This window comes from Phasianus colchicus, chromosome 9, assembly GCF_987193195.1.
Source record: "Phasianus colchicus chromosome 9, bPhaCol1.hap1.1, whole genome shotgun sequence".
Lineage (NCBI taxonomy): Eukaryota > Metazoa > Chordata > Aves > Galliformes > Phasianidae > Phasianus > Phasianus colchicus.
This window is the reverse complement of record NC_143444.1, coordinates 11,437,015-11,458,942: the sequence shown is the minus strand read 5'-3', so window position 1 is coordinate 11,458,942 and position 21,928 is coordinate 11,437,015. Positions and strand designations below refer to the sequence as shown.

Here is a 21,928-nt window from a genome sequence, read left to right as displayed (position 1 = left end):
TTGTCATTATAAAGCAGTATGTGAAGGACTGCTGTACAACCACTGAAACACTAGACCAACAAGGAGCTGCCCTGCACATCTCTGCAGTAATCATAAGTCCTCTTTATGTAATGGAAGTTAATCCGACAGTATGATGTCCAGTAGTAGCTCCAGCACAAGTGTTGCCTTTCCTCAGGCATTTTGGTTGAGGCAACACAGGATTATTTTCAGGATGTAGCATCAAAAAGCAGTGTCTGTATCCAGCAGGTTCTGATTTCTCAGAAAATGCACATTCTCCCAGAATTAGTAATATTTTGTGTTTAATAACAAAACCAACCTTAAAATTTGCAAATCTCCTTTCTATACCTTTTTTTTTTTTTTTAAACCTTTAACAGTGCAAATACAGCTAGTTAAATGATAACTAAAGGAATTTCTCTTGCTCCTTGCAGCTCCCTTTGGGTGGAGGATTCTTGTTAGAACGTGCTTTAATAGTGGCAACCAGCCCAGTGCACCATCCACCAAAAAAAATGTTACTGAACTGTAAAAGCAGTGGGGTTTTAGTAATAGTTAATTAAAAGGCCAATGTAAAGACATTATTTTATGGTCTCTTTCAAGATATGTTCACAAGAGTTTTTCCATCAGACAAAACATCAAAAGGCAAGTTTTGCTGGGCATAACTTTTTGATAAATGTTTCTAAAAAGCAGTGACAGACAGCTTCAGCAATAAACCTTTCTCTGACCTTTCTTGTGAACATGCACACATTGTTGAATAAATACAGTGCAAAGCACTGCATTCAATTACAATGGAATTTGTAAAATCTGTTACAAAATCACTTACTGTAAATCTAGATTTATTTGAATGAGACCAACACATTGATTCACCTACAAAGATGTTCCAGTTGATGGGTATGTCCATCCCTAGAACTCAGGACCTGATTTACATGGCAGTGCACAATTCACATGTTTAATTTGGGCAAAAGACTTATATACCTTCCAGAAGAGTACCTGTGTCTGGTTCATTATAGGTTTGCATTGTGTGTAGTTATGTATCCTGTATGCACATATGTATCTGGTTACATACTTGTTCACAATTGTGTAATTGTAATTAGCATTGCCAAAATGTAGTGTTCTATTAGGTCAATCAATACTGAAACCAAAACTAAATAACTAATATTAAAGTTAATGGGAATTTTCATTCATTTAAGACCAGTGTTTCCCCCAAAGACTTGATTCTCACCTGGCACCACGTTTCCTGTCCTAATTACTTATTCTTCTGCTATTACATGAAGTAATGTTCCAGCGACACAAGCAGTGCTTACAGGACATTTAGCAGGTCTTCAATCATCCCCCAGATTTTAAGTTCATGCAAATCCATTGTAATTCTCAACTCTTGCAGAAACACAGCATCACCTGCACAAGTCAGTGCTTTATTATTTAGTAAACAAATCTTTTAGATCTTAAACAAATCTTTGTTCTCCAGATTGTAAGCACTGAAATGCTTACAGCATCTCCTTATCTACTCTACAGTTCACAGCTCCTCAAGGCTAACATGCAGGAATCATTTCATTTTTCGTATGCTCTGCCTGAGGAGTAGTAATCATTCCTCTATAACTCTTATACTCACTGCATTCCAAAATACTTTATTATCTCAAGGATTCCCATGAGCTATTTCATTCTCAAAAATCTAAGTATGTAAGATTATTGCCCTGTGCTATTTTAGAGTATGTATTTGCATTAATTATTTCTTCCCATATAGCTGATTTAAGATCACAGACTGCTACATGTTCTGCATTTCATTTCTGGAGTTCCCAGAGCAGACAATCCTTCAAGGACTTATAGTAGCTTCAGTGCTTCACATAAGGAAATAACCCTATGTCCCATTTTAAAACTAAATGTTGTTTTGTGTATTCTACAGGATACCAAAGTACCTGCAGCATAGTGACAAAGTAACCAACCACATGATGGAAACAGCAGATAGAACACAGATCATATGCAATTACAGCAATCTCTTACAGCAGGATTTAATGGTAACATAGAAGCTGGATACTCTTTAAAAGAGTCACACATCTGTACACATATAATCTGCATGTCATTTACTAATGAGAGGATTAGAGTAGCACAATGCTGCTACGCTTGCACTGCTATTAGATGAGCCTGGGCACACCAACTTATTAACAAATCATAGGCTGATTTTTAGGACGTGTTACTAAACATTCTAATTAAACATTAAAAATGCACCATCCTTGACTATATGAACATCACCCCCAGGAATGGGCAAAAATATTCAAGACCCAACTCTAAATGTCTTACGTTTTTTTTTCCTTTTACCTTACAAGTCTCCCATCGCTTGAATTTGCTGTTCTAATCAATGGAAAGTAGGTATCTCCAGAGGGTTTTCCTTTATGAGGGAAAAAGTGGATCCACAGTTTTATTCCAGATATTTCCACAGACTGCTTTATCAGGCATGATACTACAGTTGAAAATGGATTTGGAGGCTTCTTGGTCCACTGTCCTTAATAAAGTATTTATGAATGGAATCTTCACTCCAGAATATCCAAGTCACATTAAACCAACAATGACTTTCCTACTCCTCTTGCCACTCGCTTGCCTTTTTTTCCCTAGTAAAAGTCATTTCAATTAGACCCAAGCAGCAGAATGAAACGCATACAGGTAGTCTGACTATCCCCTGCTGTTCACTAATGACATAATGCTCACAAAGCATGTTGTTCTTCTTTAACACCTTATTCCATCTGATTTCCTGAAGGCTGACAATTAAGTACTCTAAAAAAACCTTCGTCTCCAAAGATAATTATTGTAGCCTATTCACTTACTAAATATGGCTTTAAATACATGGACCAAACCTTAATTATATGAACATCAAAGATTAGAACTGCAAAGAAACCAAACAAGGTACATTAATCTGCCCAGAAAAAAGATATTCTCTATTGTCAGTATTTCACACAAGTGAGGACAAATAGCTGCCAATTCAGGAAAAAAATAAAAATCTGTTGTTCATTTTTTTCTTATGAAAACACGGTTTGGCATCAGCATCACTGCTGCTTTATTATTTTCTATATCAGCTCCCTCCCCTATCATTCCTTACTAACTATAACCAGACTGCATCATAAAAAATCTGCCTAATTCCTCATTCCTGCTGAAACTGGGAAAACAGGTCAGGTTTTTTGACTAGAACTAAAAGACACTCACTTTCCCAGTACTATGTTTTGCAACAGTTCGAAACAAAAGCCAGTAGTTCAAAACAATTGAAGTACAGAAGAATCAGCCTTGTTTTCAAGCTTGCATGTTCTCCTGCAACAATAGATAGAAAGGAAGACAACTTGGCACTGAAAATCTGATTTTCCTGACTCAGTCCTGATTGTCAGTGAAAAGGACAGTGTACACAGCCTTTAATAATGTGTTTTATACAAGTGTGACAGGATAAAATTTTGGTTTCTCAAATATCTTTTGCTTATTTCCCCCACACAAACTACAGTTGACTGCTTATTTTCTTCCTGAAAAGAATATGAGAACTTTTAGTTCTGTTGAACAAACGCTCAATAAAAAGGGGATACATCTCAGTAGCATGGCATGGGAGGTATAAACACCAAGAACAGCAATAAAATCTTGAGGAGCCTTGGTGGCTGCTATTAACTGAGGAGGAAAAGAGCTTCAGTTTGTCCCTCGACTACCGAATGGCAATCACCCAGCACAATAATGCACAGGAAGTCGTAAGGCAGCCTGAAAGCATGGGGAACAGCGCATTCAGAGATGGTAACAATAGCCTTTTAATAAGTTAATACAGCCTCAGGTGGAATATTGCAAGCTATTCCTTGTCACCCCCTTTCAAGGAGGATTCACTGACCTAGATCAGAGGCCACTAGTGTTACTAGGTGAGTAAATGCTTGGATGAAAGGGAGCAGCAAAAGTGAAAATATGTGAAACACCTAAGTATGTATGGGTTCTTGGTGCAAGACTGAAGTCTGGAAATCAAAAATGAGTAGGACTCTACTTTGAGTAACGGCATCATAAAGTAAGAATTTAAAATACAGGCGTTGTGAGGGTTTTTAAAGCAACCATGTGCTGTGATGCCATTCGGCCACTGATCCCAGATTCAGCAGCTCTTAAGAACTTCAGTACTCAAACTCCCTCTGTTTAGCAGACCCTTAACAGAACCAGATTGAAATCCACTACTATAATCCTACATCAGCCTTGCAGTTACAGTTAATTAATCTTAGCAGTAATTAAAATGCCATCAATAGTAGTAGGCTGTTCCTGCAACATAGGCCGAACTTCATAGCGCTTCACAAAAATCCACTCGCCTGATAGGATGACAGCGATGATACTTGAGACAAGAAAATACCAAGAGAGTTTATGATGAGAAGTGGTTATTAAATCATCTTTCTTAGTCTATATAACAAAGCAAATCAGAATGAGTTTCTTCCTCACAGACTGCTGGCTCTAAACTCCCTCTTCTGAACCCTTGCCACTGCCTTAATAAATCCCAGAGACCATTGGGAGCAAGGTTTGGAAGCACTTCAGCAGATGAATCGCTTTCTAAAAATTGAAACCTCTGTTTCAAGAACATTCACTCCAATCTGACTCACGGAAGGACTGGAATCAGAGCCCCATTCTCTTTCCTGGACTCAGTTCAAGTAGAGAGAAGTTGGAAAGAAAAGGTTGTTTTCGTGTTTGGGGTACAAATCAACAGAATGTGTGTGGAACATTGGTATGCATCTGCACAGATACAAGAAAAGAATTAACATTCATTCAAAGCTTCTTCTACTTTCTGACAGGTAATGATTGTTAATGGGACTGACATTTCCACTGTACAATCAAAACATATTCTTCAAAACCTATTGCATAATTAACATTACTTACACACATTTCACATCAAATAACATCAAATTAGAAAGACTTATGAGGCTAGAGAACAGCATCCTGAAAACATCTCATCCAGGTGTTACAAATGACTGCTAATAACATACCCAGGAGCACACTGGCTTATGTTTCTCAGACAGAGAGGTCCTCTCTGTGCTCCACCACTGCTAACAGTGAAGCTAACAGTGAAAGGCTGCACACACAAGCAGAGGAGTTACGGGGACATATCCTTTCTGTTCCTTTGCCCAACAGGAATTTTGAGTGTGCACAGAGAAAACACATTAATATGTTGGCCATCCATATGGATGGCAGGAGAGACAGGAGCAGGGTTCATCCACATTACTTGTAAATAAAAACTCCATCATTTGGTGATCATTACAGCAGGGGACAATGAGCCTCAGCCTTCCTGGCAAACCCAAAGGGATGTGCACAGCTCTGGGGCTTGGAAGCAAGAAGGCTGCCATCAAATAGTTACTGGTATGCTAAATAAAAAAAGATCTAAATACCAAAATGAACCTCCTTCTTCTTGGAAACTTTGATGTTTCCAAACATCGATTCTGAATTAAACAAGGAAAAAAAAAAAGCAAGCTGAAAATACACTGTAGCACCAAGCTTTTTTATGATTTTTTAATGCTCTGATGACAGATATATGAAAATGAGTGCAAACTGCACGGAAGAAAAATAAAGCCTCAGTACAGAATTTGCATAGACAAAGAAGAAAGTATAATTTCATAGCACTGACGACAGCATAAGCACAGAATAACCTTCAGGAGAATTATTTTTGCAAAACACCAGCATGTTTCACATGCTTCAGTTTCTAATATGTCATTGTTAAATCAAAGAGGAATTTTTACTTTTTTTTTTTCAAGCACATAGAAACGTTAAGGAATGTGAAGCAAATTATAACAGTATCAACAAGGCTTGTAAAAAATATTAAATCACTTGTTTACATTATTCTTCTTTACCAAGCCAACAGATGAAATAGCCTATAGATTTCCACCACAGTACACAGCAATACACAAAACAGGGTAATTGAATCTTGCATTAAGGTTTATTTAAAGTGTGCTTATATCTAACATTTCAGATTATCCCTTTCTGAGGATCTATGCAGATGGGTACTATACAGTCCTATCTTCTTACAGTATAGGAGCAGGACTTAATTTCACTTCATTTCATCTTTGATTCCTCTTCTAATTTTGCATTCCAAACATCAAAAAGCTCGAACTAAATTTCAGGAGCTTTGCATACTCACAGGTTTTTACTGCTGAGGGCTTTTCTATAGGATGTTATTCCAAACTTGCTATAGCATATGAACCATGCAGGGATCTCAAGAACAGAAACACTGTGTTAGGAAACTATTTGGGATTTTGATTATTTAAAATACTGCATTTACACTGTATAGAAAGGATCTTGACATAAGTTTTTATTTGGACATCTGCAATTATATAGAAATTAAAATCATTTTTGAACATGATCAAAATATTGCAATAATTTTCACATACATCAAATAGTTTTAAATTATAAGCTGCACATCATCTAGCTAGCAGCTGGGGCAGTGTATTGTCACTGGCCATCATGTATCCATACACTGTTATGAGCACCATAATGAAAACAAAATTACAGTACTCAGAATTAAATGTTAAAATTATATAGAAGTAGATCAATCTCATGAAGTTGCCACATCTTACATTACTGAAACCACATTTTCCTTGTTTTCAGGTTTGCAGTGTAAACACACACCCTGTTCTCATCTGCCTTTTTATATTCACTTTCTAGTCTTCCCTATAGAGTACTTTCCTTGTACTACCATAGCATATAGCAATACATTACTAGGCTGCCTCTGCTCTGAATTGACAATATTTGAAAATGTTCTCAGTTACATTAGCTAACATGGATAGAAACTGTGAAGATAAGCAGTGATATGAAGCTCACATAGAAGCAGCTTAGATGACTTCCTGAGTGGGCCACAGCCAAGTGAGAAATAAACAGTTCATTGGGGTGTGCATGATAAAAGAAAACACTTCTGTTGATACAAAGAGGAATTCCCTACTTTTCTCATTTCCTTCCTGCTTCACAGTGGCTATACCTTGTTGCACACAGGTTTCTCTGTTCCCCTTTTATTTAGCACCGGAATTAGAGAATTTGGTATCCCTTTGAACATCCTGCTACATGCCACTGAACAGCTACATTTCATTTCAGACTCACTGCCATGATGCATGCAGGCAAGTCTTGCTTTCCTTACATTTTATGAATTCCTGCTTAATTTACTCAATCAGATCCAACCTACGCAATCCCATTGAAAATCCACAAATGATTTTTGATTATCACGCAAGTGGGTTGATGGCTAACAGAAGCAGAAGACAAAAGAGTGCTCTCCAAGCAAGGAAACCTCCATTAAGTTGTTACACCATGTTTTTTAAGTCATGCTTTTTAGACTGCAATATTCTTTGATGGCTATTATGTTGCTATGGCAACTGGGAGTGCTTGTTGTGGACCACTGTGCAAGGAACTACACAAAACAGAAATGGTCCTTGCTATAAATTTAGAAAACACTAAAAAGAAGATGAGTAACTGGAAAAAGGAGAGATTATTGATCCACAGGATAGTACACAATATCACTCTATCAGACTAATAACTGATAGATGTATTGTAGGTATCACAATGAAGGAGAGATTTGAGGAAGGGTGAAGCCTAAAGGCACAAAAATTACTGTTTGAATGCGTTACCTGGTGTCTGAACATACATGTAGGGTTGTCAGAAGGCAAGAACTGCCATTTTTTAGTCATTAGCAAGATTAGTAGGATTGAACAATTTGCTAAAATCTGTGGCTAGTGCTGAATATTTGTGTCATCCCCAACACAATTCATCATTGGTTGCATTTTGTCAATTCCTTAACGCTACTTCCTTAGGAACTATTATTTATAGCTTCGCATCATTATGATCAAAACATCAGAAAGGCTTCTACCGTACACCAATTTGTGTGTTTGGCATTACATTTACCTGATTTCAGGTATTGAATTTGGGTGTATTACTTTTGCATTTCAATAGTTGTCATTGCTTTTCTGAATTCAAATTTGAGACTACAAAAAATCTGTCATTAAATTTTTAGATGTGCTTGGATTATTAAGTTTCAAAACCAAGCAGGAAGCAAATTAAGTGCTTCAAAAAAAAACTATCTGTCAGACTCAGAATTGTCAAATGCATCACTAAAAGGCACTGTTTTTGCCATTTTCCTGTTTGCCTTTAATAACTTCTTTGAATAATGTTCAACTGCATTTTTGCTCTTTCCTTTGTTTTTTCTGAGAGACAAATTAATCTTTTATCTCAAGTTTATGGGCACAAATCAAACATATCTATTTGTGCAAGCACAGTAAAGACAGAGGAGGTTCTCAACATTCCACAACTGAATCCAGCAAGTGACAACTCACTACTTTTCTTGTGCTTCAGTATAATTCAGATACTTGTTCTGTAAATTTTAGCCCTATCCTATTACTATGTAGAGAGTAGCCACACTCTCCATTTTCTCAAACTTGTTTTAGAATAGCTGCCTTCCTAACCTGTACTGTTATTTTAAATATGATTTCTCAGAAGTAAATATGACAGTTGCAATGGTAAAAGAAACCCATTTTCAAGCAGGCTTATTGAGAGGTTCTTATGGCTGATCAACCTTACTGTCTTCCTTTTTCTGTGAATATCAGCAAGATAATCAACCTCTGCTAACAGATGATCCATTCTTATTTATCAATTCATTGTTTACATCCAGAAATCAGTGGAATTTTTTGTTACAAATACACACATTTGAGAATTGAAAGCACAAAAGCTGAAAATTGTTTTCCTGAAGAATGCTAACCACATTCTCCCAGCTGTCATGAATTTATCATACTGACTCCAGCTAGAAGACGACATCAAGTTGCAACCACTCTCGCAGGCGGAGCACAAATAATTTGCAGCAATACCATTAGCAATAATATTAAGTCAGTTTGTTTTCAGCAAATATGAATATTAATATTTCAAAAGGGAAAAGGCAATATATCTTTTACTGCAAAAACATTCAATTCAGGAATGCAGTGAGGAATACACAGACCAGGTTGCAAAGTAGACCAAGAGGATTAAATTACATTCTTAGTCAACTTCTACGTAACTTCCACCAAAGCATTGTTGATAAATGCAGTTTTCATAAATAATCCTACCCAGTAGAAAGGCTTCAATAAAAGCTTAAGCTGAAGAACTGCAGAGTAGAACCTCTGGGTGAGGAGGTTCTACATTTACCAATTTCATTTTATGAGGGACATTTACATGAACCACGAAAGTCTCCTCAACACTGGTCCTTTCAAATACTCATACCTAATCATTTTATATAAAATGCACAATTTCAGAAGTTGATTATTGTTCCAACCCAGCAGCAAGAACTCCTTCTTGACAAAAGGCTTGAGCATACTTCTATGGCAGTGATTTGTCTGCTTATTCCCTGGCTCTTTACAAGACACCAGTGGCAGATTGCTGGTATTCCAGTGCTGGTATTCCTTCAGCATCACAATACACACACTAAGAACTGCAAAATACTTGTTTCCTTCAGGTTCTTAAACTCTAATGTTTTCTCACTACCTGGTATCCTAATGACACTAATGATCTCTTCCTATAACTAGCTACCAGTTTTGAGTACATCACTAATATTTAATCCTCTCTCATTATTCCACCCACCCTGTTTTAAGTCTATCATATTGCAGAACATGAGAGTTCCTAAAAATGCAACTCTGGATAACAAACTAGAATAAACACCAAAAAAGCTAAATATATTCATTTACATGTAATTAACAGGCTGCTTCTGTCACAGGAAATGATTACATGATGTCCTATGGTGCTGAGAATTATCCAACCAAGCTTGCTGTTAGTGCAGGAACTTGAAAGAGGTTCAAGTAGTTTGTAAGTAAAGTAGGGGTAAAACAGGAAATTAGTCAAGTTCAAAAAATTGAGCAAAGTGATCAGAATCATGAGAAAGACAAACATTTTTAGCAGCTCCTTGGACAGATGTAAGCAAGGCAGAATTTTAACAAATATTGACATAATCAAGGGATTTAAATGCAAGTTTCAGTTTTGTCAAAGAATAAAAATTTCAATTAGTTATAAAAGATGTGCAAGACTCGGCCATCACAGAGGTGCTAGCATAGGAACACTGAGACAGTGATTGCTGTGTAATGGTTAACAACAGGCCAAAGGTTAATTTTTTCAGTTATTGAAAAATGGAGAGAACAGTATGATGCAAATACTAAGGGCTTTATTTTAGCCACCTGACACAAACTAAAATCTTAACCACCATGAGATTATGTTAGAAAAGGCTAATGCTTTAGTTTGGCTGAAGAGAAAGAGCTACAAAGTTGGAATACATATCTGCACATCACCTGCAAAGCAGCTGTCCTTAGAATACAGGTCCCCAAACACAAGAAGAGCTGAGAAAGAACAAAACCATTGAGGCTGGATAGAACAAGTTTTAAAGGAGGAACACTTACCAGTTTCAGAAGCAATAACCACCATGAGATTCTGCTTGAATAAAGTTCAGCAAATGCATTTTAGTTATGGATAAGTTATAGAAGTTTACTGGAGAGGAAGCAGGATGAGCCAAGTATTGTGTTCACATCTTCTAAGATAAAAGAAAAAACACTGAGTATCTTTCCACATAAGATAATCATCCTCACTGACTGTCTCTCAGCTTCCTTAGTCTCATGACATTATATTGGTGTTTCAGGACCCAAGACTGATTATTGTTCAGTCTTATAATTTGAGGGTGTTCATAATGAGCACCAAAGCCCAGCGCTTAACATAGACCTATTTTCAGTGGAAGCACAGATGTGACAACTAAGTGTGCCCTAAGACTTTTACTACAGGTTTTAATTTCTAATACTCTTCATGAGCTCATTTGCAGGTCTAGACCTATAATGCTTTGTTAGCTTGAACAGCTGCGTTTTTATGACTGGACTAGATCTGAATGAAAGTTTAAAGGCTTGTATGTAGTTATTGTATATGTCCAATTAATCTTCACTCTGCTAAAAAACGGTCTCCTCCTCCCCCCAGCCCCTTTTTTGCTACCTCACAGTTCCCATGCTTGCTTTGGACTGCAGACCTGGCTCACACTTCAAGTTAACAAGGTTGAGGTACTGCACTAATAATCCCTAACATGTTTAAACAGATGTTTATAGCTGCTGGGGAGCATAAGCTCTTGTTTTAATTCATGAAGTTACTTGTTAAACTTGAGTAAGATATGTGGTTTCTGGTGATAAAGTATGATATTTGCTACATTTGATTGCTGGTATAAAAATGCCAACACCTGAAATGTCTCAAACTATTCAAAATGAATGAGTGGCACACATAAATAGGATTAGAACATTCATAGCAATACAGCAGAATAATTATCTTGTTCATGTTATATGAACAAAAAAGATCAGGACTTTGTGCCAGGTACTATACAGGTTAGAACAAGGCATTTTCTCCAGCAACAGACTAATAGAGCACAGCCAAAGCCTCCTTCCATTAACAGGCAATAACTGAAACCTGGGCAGTCTACTTGTCTGCAGTCAGCTGTGGTATGAGACAGTACAGCTCTGGGCATATTCCAGGCCATTTCATCTTTCTGACACTCTGCCACGCTTGGAACAGCATTCCCATTGTTCTTGAGAACACAATTTATGCCAATAGACTTTAGGTTTTAGATTTGTATCTTTGCTGCTTAATGCATACTCAGTATGGATGTTCACAGGTTGCATGCTTGAAGCAGACCAATATCTGCTGATCAATCACAGCACAGTCACAATAGTTGACACGGCAGACTAACACATCTGCATTTCTCCCATCTGATGATTTCTGTAAGATCACATCAATGTTCTTAAAATCTCATTACAAGTATTTGAGATATATATATCAAATTAGAGCAAAGTATCAGAAAGGAACATCTACCAAAGATAGTAACCATGTAACAATTAATTTTCTGACAATTTCTCAGGGTCGAAATGTTAAAAAAAAAAATCCAACATTGGGTTTGTAAAATCCATATGAACCTGTTTATTCAAAAAAGTCCAACAAAAGATTTCATTAACTCATTTGATTCATCAAATTGCTCTGCAGATGGCAATAACATTTTCTATTTAAAGAGTGTCTCGCCTCATCATAATACTGCACGCTCCAACTTAACCAAAAACTTGGCAAGGAGAAAATGCTGTACTAGCACCAAGTAATCCCATATGAAATCCTGTCTCCCATCTTTCTTGCTTTCATTATGCCAGAAATATTTTTAAAAGACCACAAAGTAGACTTGTCATATTTTACTATAAAACATTTGCTCACTTTGGACACATGTGCCTGGAGACTACAGCAGCTGGCTCAGCCCAGGCAGCAGAACCTGGAGCTGCAGCAGTGGTTGCAGCTCTGCCCACCAGCAGTCCCTGGCAGGTGGGATGTGTGCAGCACGTGTGTTCCTGTAGTGCCACAGGAACTCAAAGATGTTTTCCACACCTCCGGATACAACTGCTCCTAAAGGATGTGATGGCCAGTGGGCAGCAGCAGACCCTGGACATCTCCCAGGGGACAGCAGGGAGCTGTGGATGGCCAAGCAGCTCAAAAGAAAGGTGAACTGCCTCAGCACAAAGACGTGGCTTCCCCTTCCTGGAAGCTCCTCTGAGCAGAACTGCAGGCAACCCTGAACCATGTGCAGGTAGCACTTAGGCTTTACAGGTTTGCTTCCCAGGAGTGAGTAGTTAGCAAAAGCACACTTTTTGTATGTGCTTATATGCTGTCCCTATGGCAGCAAATTCAGGACAATCATCCTTCCAGTGTTTTAGCAAATATGCAACTCCAGCTCTATTGCCATCGCTTGGAGCCAAAATAAGAACTACCTGTACTTTTTTTTGTGAAGCTCTCACTTCCCATAAACAACCACTACACAAACATTTTCACAGTAAAAATTAATGACCGTTCAACATGCCTTCCCAAGATTCAAAATATGTGCTGCTGCTGGGAACAGACCCCCTTGTGGGACAGAGCTCAGGGGCTGAGAGGTTTGAAAAGAAACAAATGCATGCTCAGAATGGAGTTCAGTATGTTTTTACCTTCATGAAGAAGGATCCTGAGGATAGCAGCCCAGATAATACACTATTTTGAAGTATAACTAATTTTTTTTTATAATGCACCGAAGCCTTACTTAACACAAGCACTGGGTGCCAGCACTCAGCAGCTCACCTTGACCAGGCTTCTCTTCTAATTCAGTTACTAAACAAATGCAAAATGACAATTCTTAACACAAAACTGAGATTAGAGATGAAACTATTCCTTTGTTTAAGGTCTAGATGATAATAACTCTACCTTGTTTAAAATATCTTGAGAGATCATAGAAGCTTACGCCTGAGGCAGCAAAGAATAACAAAACTAAACATGATTCCTTCCTGTAAGGGTACTGGTGTAGTGCACCAGCGATGCCTCCCTGGGACTGTTTGTCATCAAAAATACATGCAAGAGCAAGTCCCCTGCTTGACTATACACGGCAATTCAACATTGCCTCTTCCACAGCAGTGACACGATTCATAAACATATTATTAAGTCCTGCAGCGTGATCAACAACAGATGTAAAATTAAGAGCTGACATCTTTAGCAGGTAGCTGAGCCTTATGGATCTTCTGCCAAACTTAATTTTCACTTTCAAAAACCTTCCATACAACCCTTTTTAAACAGATAACACAAAGTTCTCTTTTCTATTCCTACGGTTAGTACTCGCATTCTAAAAACAGTAGTTTCAGATGCTGATTCACTTTGGATAATTTGCCTTTCATTTACCCTTGCCTTTATTTCGTTTTGCACAGAACAATAGATCCATGAAACAGGTTGCCTTCATTTGTAGTCACAGCCTGATTCACAACTCACCACATGAACTAAGGCAAATACTTAAAACAGTAAATTAGATTTTGTAACCACCCTTTTTAGGAAATAAATCAGGAACAAAGTCATGCCCTAAAGGAACATTAAGGTCAAGAACCAGCAGCACAAGAAAGTGCAAGGGTAAAAATCACAGTTAAGGCATATCTAGTAGTAAAAGACATGTCACAGTGACTTAGTTACCAGCTAATACCCAGGTAGCCTTACCAGTTTATTAGTAGCATGGCGCATGCAGTTCTTTCTCTTGGAGAAGCTCATCCTATTAGAGGATGCTGCATGCAGTTCTTTCTCTTGGATAAGCTCATTTGGTTTCACAACACTGAATGATGAGAAAAGAAAGTAGGCTAAGCAGGAATTCAAACTGTCTCAACCACAATGCTAGGCAGGCAAATATAAATCTGCACCAAACAAATGCTCATCTAATCACCTTTGGTATGAAATAATACCAATCTAACAAAACAAGAGGGATTGTGCATGGCTGTAAGGGTGCTTGCCAGCCCTTAAAGGCTTGTGTGTTACAGGACATGTCAGAATACTTTGGCAGAATGACTGCTCTTTCTCCACTAGTACCAGATTTTTTAAGTTGGCTCTTATATTCTGAAGACAACTTTGTCCCCCAACTTTAGAAGCATACGGTGCTCAAATACTCTTTGTGAATAATTCCAATTCTTTCAAAATAGATGTGATGGGAAATGCACCTATTCTGCTGTGATGGCTAACTCTTGTGGCTTTATAAGCATAAGGTACCAATGAATGCATCTATTCCCTTTGGGTATAATTATATTCCGTAAGCCACATCCTGGAGTTGCTGGTATAGTTTCTCTTCAGATAAATGTTTCTCTATCTTCCATTGATTACAGCTGTATTTCTCTTGGAAAAAAAAATATAGTATGACTGACAAGCATTGATGTGAGGATTTAGTTGTGCTATGTCAAGCTTCAAGCTTAGAGTTCAATCTATATATCTAATCATGACATTATTATATTGAAATATGACCCATCTTCCAAAACAAATTTTTTATCCTAAGATTCTTCACAAAATTTATACTTAACAGCTAAATCTGTTAAAAACATATCTGTTCATTAAATTCTCTGTGGGGAGCAGAGTGTAAACCTATGTAAAACTCATTTGACTATGTTAGAAATAACACAACACATCTGTGTGTTTCACTGAAGATATAACAGCTCCAGTATCAGCATAAACTTCTTTTTAATAGCTGAAATAGCCTAATCACAAGCACAGGAAAGATTAAAGAAGGGCCAGAGAAAATAAGGCAGAGTGAACAGTAAGATGATTCACTCTAAAATGACAGGAACATTGAGCCCTAGGCATCATTGTGGCCAAAACTTGATAAGTTTTTTGATAATTACAGCATTTGGAACACATAAGGTAAAATAGATTTTTTTACCTTAAAGGGAAAACATCTGGTAGGGTTGCAGAAGAATTGTATCTTTACGTCACCTTCTCCCTCAATAACACTCAACTTCCACACCACTATATGGCCAAGAAACAAGTAACAGAGCCATGCTGACAGCATGATCATGTCAACCACATAAGCCTATTTCACTACTTAACTATTTTTTTAAGCATTTATTTATTTTTCTTGTATTTTCCTCATATCTTCATAGATTCTTTTAATTGTTTTTTACTTTAGATGGGTAAACTACTATGTAAGATTACTCGCTTGGGATTCTGTATTTAAACGTATTCTCCCTTTAAAATTTCTCTTTATAATCTTGTGCCAGTCACTCCTCTGTACACACCTTTATACACCTAGTTATGGATCTTGAAAATTCCTTGGATTTAACTGCAGTTGAAGACTGTTCATGAAACAGGCCGTCAAGTCCAATGAATGTTTACATCATTAAGTTAAAAAAAATCAGAAACTGAAAACAAAACCGAGTTTCTTCGTAAGGAAAAATACGGTGGTGTTATAAAGTACAGTTAGTGAAGTACCAAAGCAGATCAAAAAGGTTATAAAATCAACATTATAAAAAGGTGGCAATAACTATAGGCAAGTAGGAGAGAATATTGGAATGAAAAGGTGCTAATCCTTTTTAATATGCTTGGAACAAAAACTGGGAATTGCAATTAATGAATAAAACAGAATTGAGGGGAAAGGGGGAAGGCATAACCATAAAAATCTCTTAACATGAGTTTGTCATTTCCTCTAGTGAATGATGGGGACCCAGACAAAAAGTGTTAGGTTTGATCTGTTTTGCTATACTTTCCCTTTGCAAAAACAAAAACAGAAATCTTGCTGACAGATTCAGGGCACACTTTGCAGCAGTTGAAAGTGGTGATTGCTCTACTACTATTCCTTCCCATTCTGTTCTATTCACTTACGACTTCCATGACCTCTGTCTACACCTCCCAAAAACAATTCCAGGACACTTCACACAGTAAGGCAGTCCTATACAAACTTATTTCCAGTTATTAAATAGCAGGTAATCTAAAGCTGCCTCTTTTTTTACTGTTTTTCTGTACATTTATATGCTTTATCTGTTTACTGCTTATTTTCTTTTTTAATTAACCATTTCTTGTGTCACCTTCCACTCATCTCTAAAAAGTACTATACCCCAATTACTCAAAATACTTTGGTAAGCTATGGCAGAAAGCCGCCACTAACCTTTAAACTTTGAGGCATTTTACTCAGCAGAAATTAAATCATCTGTGCTTCTTCATTCATTAACAATTCCATGCAATGCTGCCTACTAAAAATTATGCAGTGGTTTCCCTTCTCCAACCAGAGGCCTGAAAATCACTCCCAAAGATCTCATCTCCATTTTCACTATGAAACTGTTCTCTGAAAAAGCACTTCCAATTCTCATCACTATTAGTTGCCATATCTCAACTATTTCACATCCCTTAAATGACAATAGTTCACATTTCCAAAGGTCAGAACTACAAAATGCCTATATTTGGTAGAAAAGTATTACCAAACAGAATGCATCATAGATAAAAATGAAGTCAACTAATCGAGTTACTACTTCATTATCTTTGAGTCTTCCCAATTGTGATGGAAAAGAACATACTGATTCCAGATCTCATGATCTGCCAATGGCTTTTATTTTTAATTCTCAGATTCTGTGCAGCATAAAGCAACAGCATGCTTTGTAGCTGATCTGCACATAAGGAGCTCTGTTCACTGAAGCAATGTATATGCAGACTGCCTTCTTTCAAGAAGCTTGAATACATTTAACAAGGATTTTAGAAAAACAGTAGAAAAATCACTTAATACTTTTACACAGAATAAATTTATGCCAAAACTTGCACAGAACACTTCAAAGTCTTTTTAGAAAACTCTCTCTCACACTGACAAAGGCTTCTCGTTTAAATGATTGATTTACTTTCACATTAGGGTATCAAGCAACATTCTCTCCAGACTTGCTGTCTGGCATTAACGAGATTGAACAACTTAGTTTGCATCCCCAGGGCTGGAGACGTAACCACACTGAGGTTTTGGGCCACTTCCCTCAGTTTGTTATGATGGAGATGCTACAGTCTGCCCTTCCTTCCCTCCATCTGCCACTAGCAGTTGCAGGCCTTGCTACCTCTCATGCACAGGAGAGGTACAAGTCATTGATTCTGATGAAAAATAGGCCAAAGCTGTCATCATACAAAGGCAAGAGATGGCCCTAGCTCTCTGGAAACTCCAAGGCTAAACTGCAAAAAAGTCTTGTACATCTCCTGTAAAGCAGCAGGAATCAAAGCCACCCACCACCCCTGTCTGGCAGCTTCAACACTGTGTGCTGCACTCCAGTACCACCCAAGTGAGTCCAGTCCTCGCAGCTGGGAACAACAGTCACAAAGTGCTTCCATATATTAACAGTAACAGACTAGCACTTCATCTTCTATGAGCTGCTACCACAGCTTCTTGTCAAAAAACTTTTTATGATTCACAAAATTTGAGTGCTCGGGCTGAACTGGGTAAGAAGCACGATTTCGATTGTCTGCCTCGTGACTTCTGCCTGGCAGAAAGTAGAATCTTAAATCTTGCTAATTATGTGTAAATGCTGTAAAAATGGATTGATGAGTAGATGCCTCCCTCATGGCAAAGGCAGCCTGTGTATTCTCAGTGTCTTTATACCTACATATCAGGTATTCACAGCCTGTTAATTCACACTCCTAAGTTTCTTATGTCATATCTTTACTCATACTCAAACTGGGTAAAAGTCTTCTCCAAGTACACCAACATTTTACCATTAGTAAACCATAACATTACAGTCACAACGTCTGCTTCCTGCAAAAAGCTCTGAAACACTTAGCATACATCCAAGAATGCTACATAGTACACAGCATTTAATTAAGGGCCCTTACATGTATTTCAGTTTTTTACTTAATAATCCATCATGTTTTGTCTTAAGCACAGAACTTAGTGCTCAAAACATGCTCCCCTCTTTGTCTAAAAGGGCCAGAGTCAACAGTTATACTGATTTGGAGAGGATACAACACTTCTGTGATTTTAATAAAATTTAGAAGCATGTCCTACTTATAGTGGGAACTTTTACCTCTAGAAATGTTTTATCTTCTTAACTACTTATTTAATTCTTTCTCCTGCCTGCATCTGGCAGGAATAAAACAGAAAGAGAATGAAAAATTTGTCTGTTGGGCTTCAGCATCAGAGCAACACTATTGGAAAGTCATTAGAACAGATAGACAATGACAGAAGGACCAGCACAATAGAAAGAGCACCATAGAAAGATGCTACAAAATAAACAAAGAAGATTGCTCACCTGTATCAGAAGATTCTAAGCCCGCAGGAGAACACTTCACCAAGGAGGAACCTCCAAAAAAAAAAAAAAAAAGAACCATCCCCCCTAGCAGTCAGCCCTTAAATGAGCTCTAAGAGAGGTGCAGCCAGTCTCCACCCCTTGCAGTCACACAGCTGAATTGCCTTCACCTGTGCTCCCAGGGCTGACCAGGTCCTTTCCCCAGGTGTTCAATCAGTGGTTCAGGCCCTGACTCAACAGTTACCATACAAGTGTCAAAAGAACAAACAAATGAGAAGAAATAGATTTTGAAGATCCTATTGCCAGTTCATCATGTATAACTATTGATGAGAATTTTGGCCCACTACTTTACCATCTATTTTACCATTTATTTGCTTCTGGCAATTGCATAAGTCAGTGACTAACACATTTTCAGACTATCTATATGATGTACATGTCTTTGTAATGTTATGACTCAAAAATATGTGATAAATTGAAGGATTGAGGCTCTCCCCTCTTCCCTCCCCCACCTTGTCTGATTCTTGCTGTCCTAGTTGTTATCTTCTTATTCCTGAGACTTTTCTGCCTCCCCTGAGCTCTTGGAAATTTCATAGCTGCTGGATAGATGCTATTACCATATGACATCTTCAACCTTTAAAACAAATAATTTACTTTGAAAGTTGAAAACTGTTAGAATGATTAATTAAAGTGTTTACCACCAAGTTCTTCAAGCCTAAAATTGCTGTCATACTCTAAAACATGCAAGTGTAATAAAATTATGCTTATTTGCAAGGTCTCTAAAATAGACAGTATGGTTTTTCTGGCTCCTCAGTCCTGTAGAAGCCTGTCTGGATGGGTAGTTTTCAAAATAGCGTTCTCAGTTTTTTATCTGACAGCCACATTTGAAACAAGTAACAGAAATCCACTGCATTGTTACCTGCCATTCCTATTTGTGTTTCTGTGGACAAGAATATCAGATTGGCAAACTCTGGTGACCAAGACACACAGGCAGGAAAGAAGCAAGCCAGACAGGGTAAGAAGTGCTCCTCAAGCCCCAGAGCAGGGAAGTGGCACTGAAGGAGCAGCCCTTCTGTTCCAAGACAGCTTGAGTCCATGTAGAGGGGGGCACCAGATGAAAGGAAAACGGCGTTTAAACAGCTGTTTCCTCCTGGCTGCAGCAGTGTTACCCAAAACCATATAAACAGCTTTAGTTTACCAGTTTGAAGAGGGCTGAAAAAATGTAGAACCTTGTGGCTCCAGCAGACATGCTGCAGTGAAAAAATGCATTCAGTCAGATCTGGTCATGGAGAGATCATTTCCTCTGCTGGAGCCCCAAAGCCCCTCCGTCACTTATCCATATGAGCAGAGCTCTACTCCAGCACCAGAACAAGTAGACCAATAATACCAAAACTAGATCGTGAGAACGAGCCACGTCAGAGCACTCCTCTCTTAAGGATCCTTTTTCCTTTAGAAGTTTTATTACCATTTTTTCTGTTAATCAAGTTAGACACCACCAGCCCTCTCCTAACACCAATTTCAAGCATCATACAAAAAAAGAATGTTTTGCTGCCTCAAGTATTTTCATTATAGAAGAGATAGAGAGAAAAAAAGCAATGCCTTAGAAATTGCAACCAAGACCAGGCTTTTTAATCTCATTTTTTTCTTTAACATCAAGTCACAGCTCTTGCCTCTCAACTGAAAAGGCCTTTCTGTTAGCAGTGTTTTGTGATTGAATTTGATAGTAAGTTTTAAAGTCATTTAACTTGGCACCAGGCGTGGCTCTGAGCCTTAGAAACCAGTAGGCAACTAACATCTACTATTGGTGCTGTTACAATTTGAGATAAAAGCAGGAGAGACTTGCAGTTTTCCAAGCTAGAACAGCTATGTTCCACTGTCAAAATAAAATAAAATTAAAAAGTAAAATAATTGGCATGATATATATTCTTGCAGCATATTTAAATAGCTACTAAGTACTTTTTAGCAGTTTGTACTTTACGTAATATCTAGAGAAGCAAAACAATGTTCTAGCTGATTGTTCCATATGATTTAATTTCTACCTCCCAGTAAAGCTTCTGGATAGGTTTGGGGTTCAAAATCTCTTCTGAAATGAAGAAAGCAGTCACTGCCTCCAACTATAAACGCTCTATTACTTCTATGGTATTTAGGACACTGAAAGAAAAGAGTCCATAGAAAAGGGCCAGGGTTTTTTAATGTCAGCACGAGAGAATGTCATCATTTGTTTCACTTCAAATCTTTGAAAAATAAAGAATAGCAAACATTAGCTCAATTATATATACCTTAAAAAAAAAAAAAAAGGAAAATTATTCTGTAGTTTCTCTAAAATTATGTAAATATTGTGCAAGAATCACAAGTAAACTAGCATATAAACAGCAGAGCAAGTTTCTATCTAACTTCAGCTTACTAATGATATTTACTTTGGGAAGATCCAACAAGGGCTAGTTTTGTGTCATGAGTATGCAGCCAACAAGCATCTGGGCAGGCAGCTAAACCAGGGCATGATAAGATTTCAGGCCAGAAAAACACAAAATCCAACATGTAACTTCACATACTCACCAGTTAATTTCCCTAAAAATTAAGTGCTGTTGGTAATCACAAAAAGTGATTTACAACAAATTTCTGATCCATCTGTTGCACTGAACTGTAATTGCCTAAACAAAGGTGGGTGCTGCTTTTTATTTGACTAGAACTAGCATCTCAAAATGTCACTGTAATTCTTGTCACAGTCATCTTTCATTTAACATTAGATGAACTACTAAAGTCTCCCAGGCAATAGTTTAGAACTGCCTACAGTACTCTTCTTTGATTTTGTCTCTTTTACTACTGCTTAAAAAGACTCTTAGTTTTGTTTCTCCTGACCTCGCACAAAGCTTTTGTAGTATTTTTTACAAGTTCAATATCAAAGTCTTTCTTCGGAAAAAAAAAGGAGGCTGAATTTGGACCTTCACATTGCCAAAGAAACAACAACACAGTAGCAAGACACAGGCACTGTCAAAGCATTTAAAGTTGGAATTCTTCAGAGACCTTTGTAAGAGCGAGAACAGAAAAATAAGTTGATGTTACTGTACCCTGTGGGACTTCGTTTTTGTTTTAAAACAGAAAATATTGTTCCTGAAGAAACAGCATATTGATTTGTATAATCTCTGATTTATCAATCACTCTTTTATCAATTGAAAGTGAATGGTATACTTTTGGTGTCAGGGCAGCCTTCAGAAAAATATATCTTCTGAGAGACTGCAGACATCAAAACTTATTTGTAAAATGTTTTGTCAAGAAACATGGGGCACGTTAGTAGGAACTAGTTACAGTTTTCTGCCAGGACTACAAAACATGTGGCCATACAAAACTACACAAAACAAAGATTTTGAAAGGTACACGGGGCAACTGCATCAGACCGTCTCATAGTGATAGGAAAAAAAAGTACC

The 21,928-nt window shown here is 37.5% G+C and overlaps 1 long non-coding RNA gene across 1 annotated transcript; it reads right to left on the bottom strand.

Annotated features, from left to right (window-relative positions):
- Positions 1-9,549: 9,549 nt before the first annotated feature.
- On the bottom strand, positions 9,550-14,082 carry LOC149916821 (uncharacterized). Its single transcript, XR_016468952.1, has 3 exons — positions 13,981-14,082; positions 10,365-10,495; positions 9,550-9,757 (listed from the first exon to the last, which is right to left on the bottom strand). It is a non-coding gene; the product is annotated as an uncharacterized LOC149916821 (long non-coding RNA).
- Between the last annotated feature and the right edge of the window lie 7,846 nt (positions 14,083-21,928).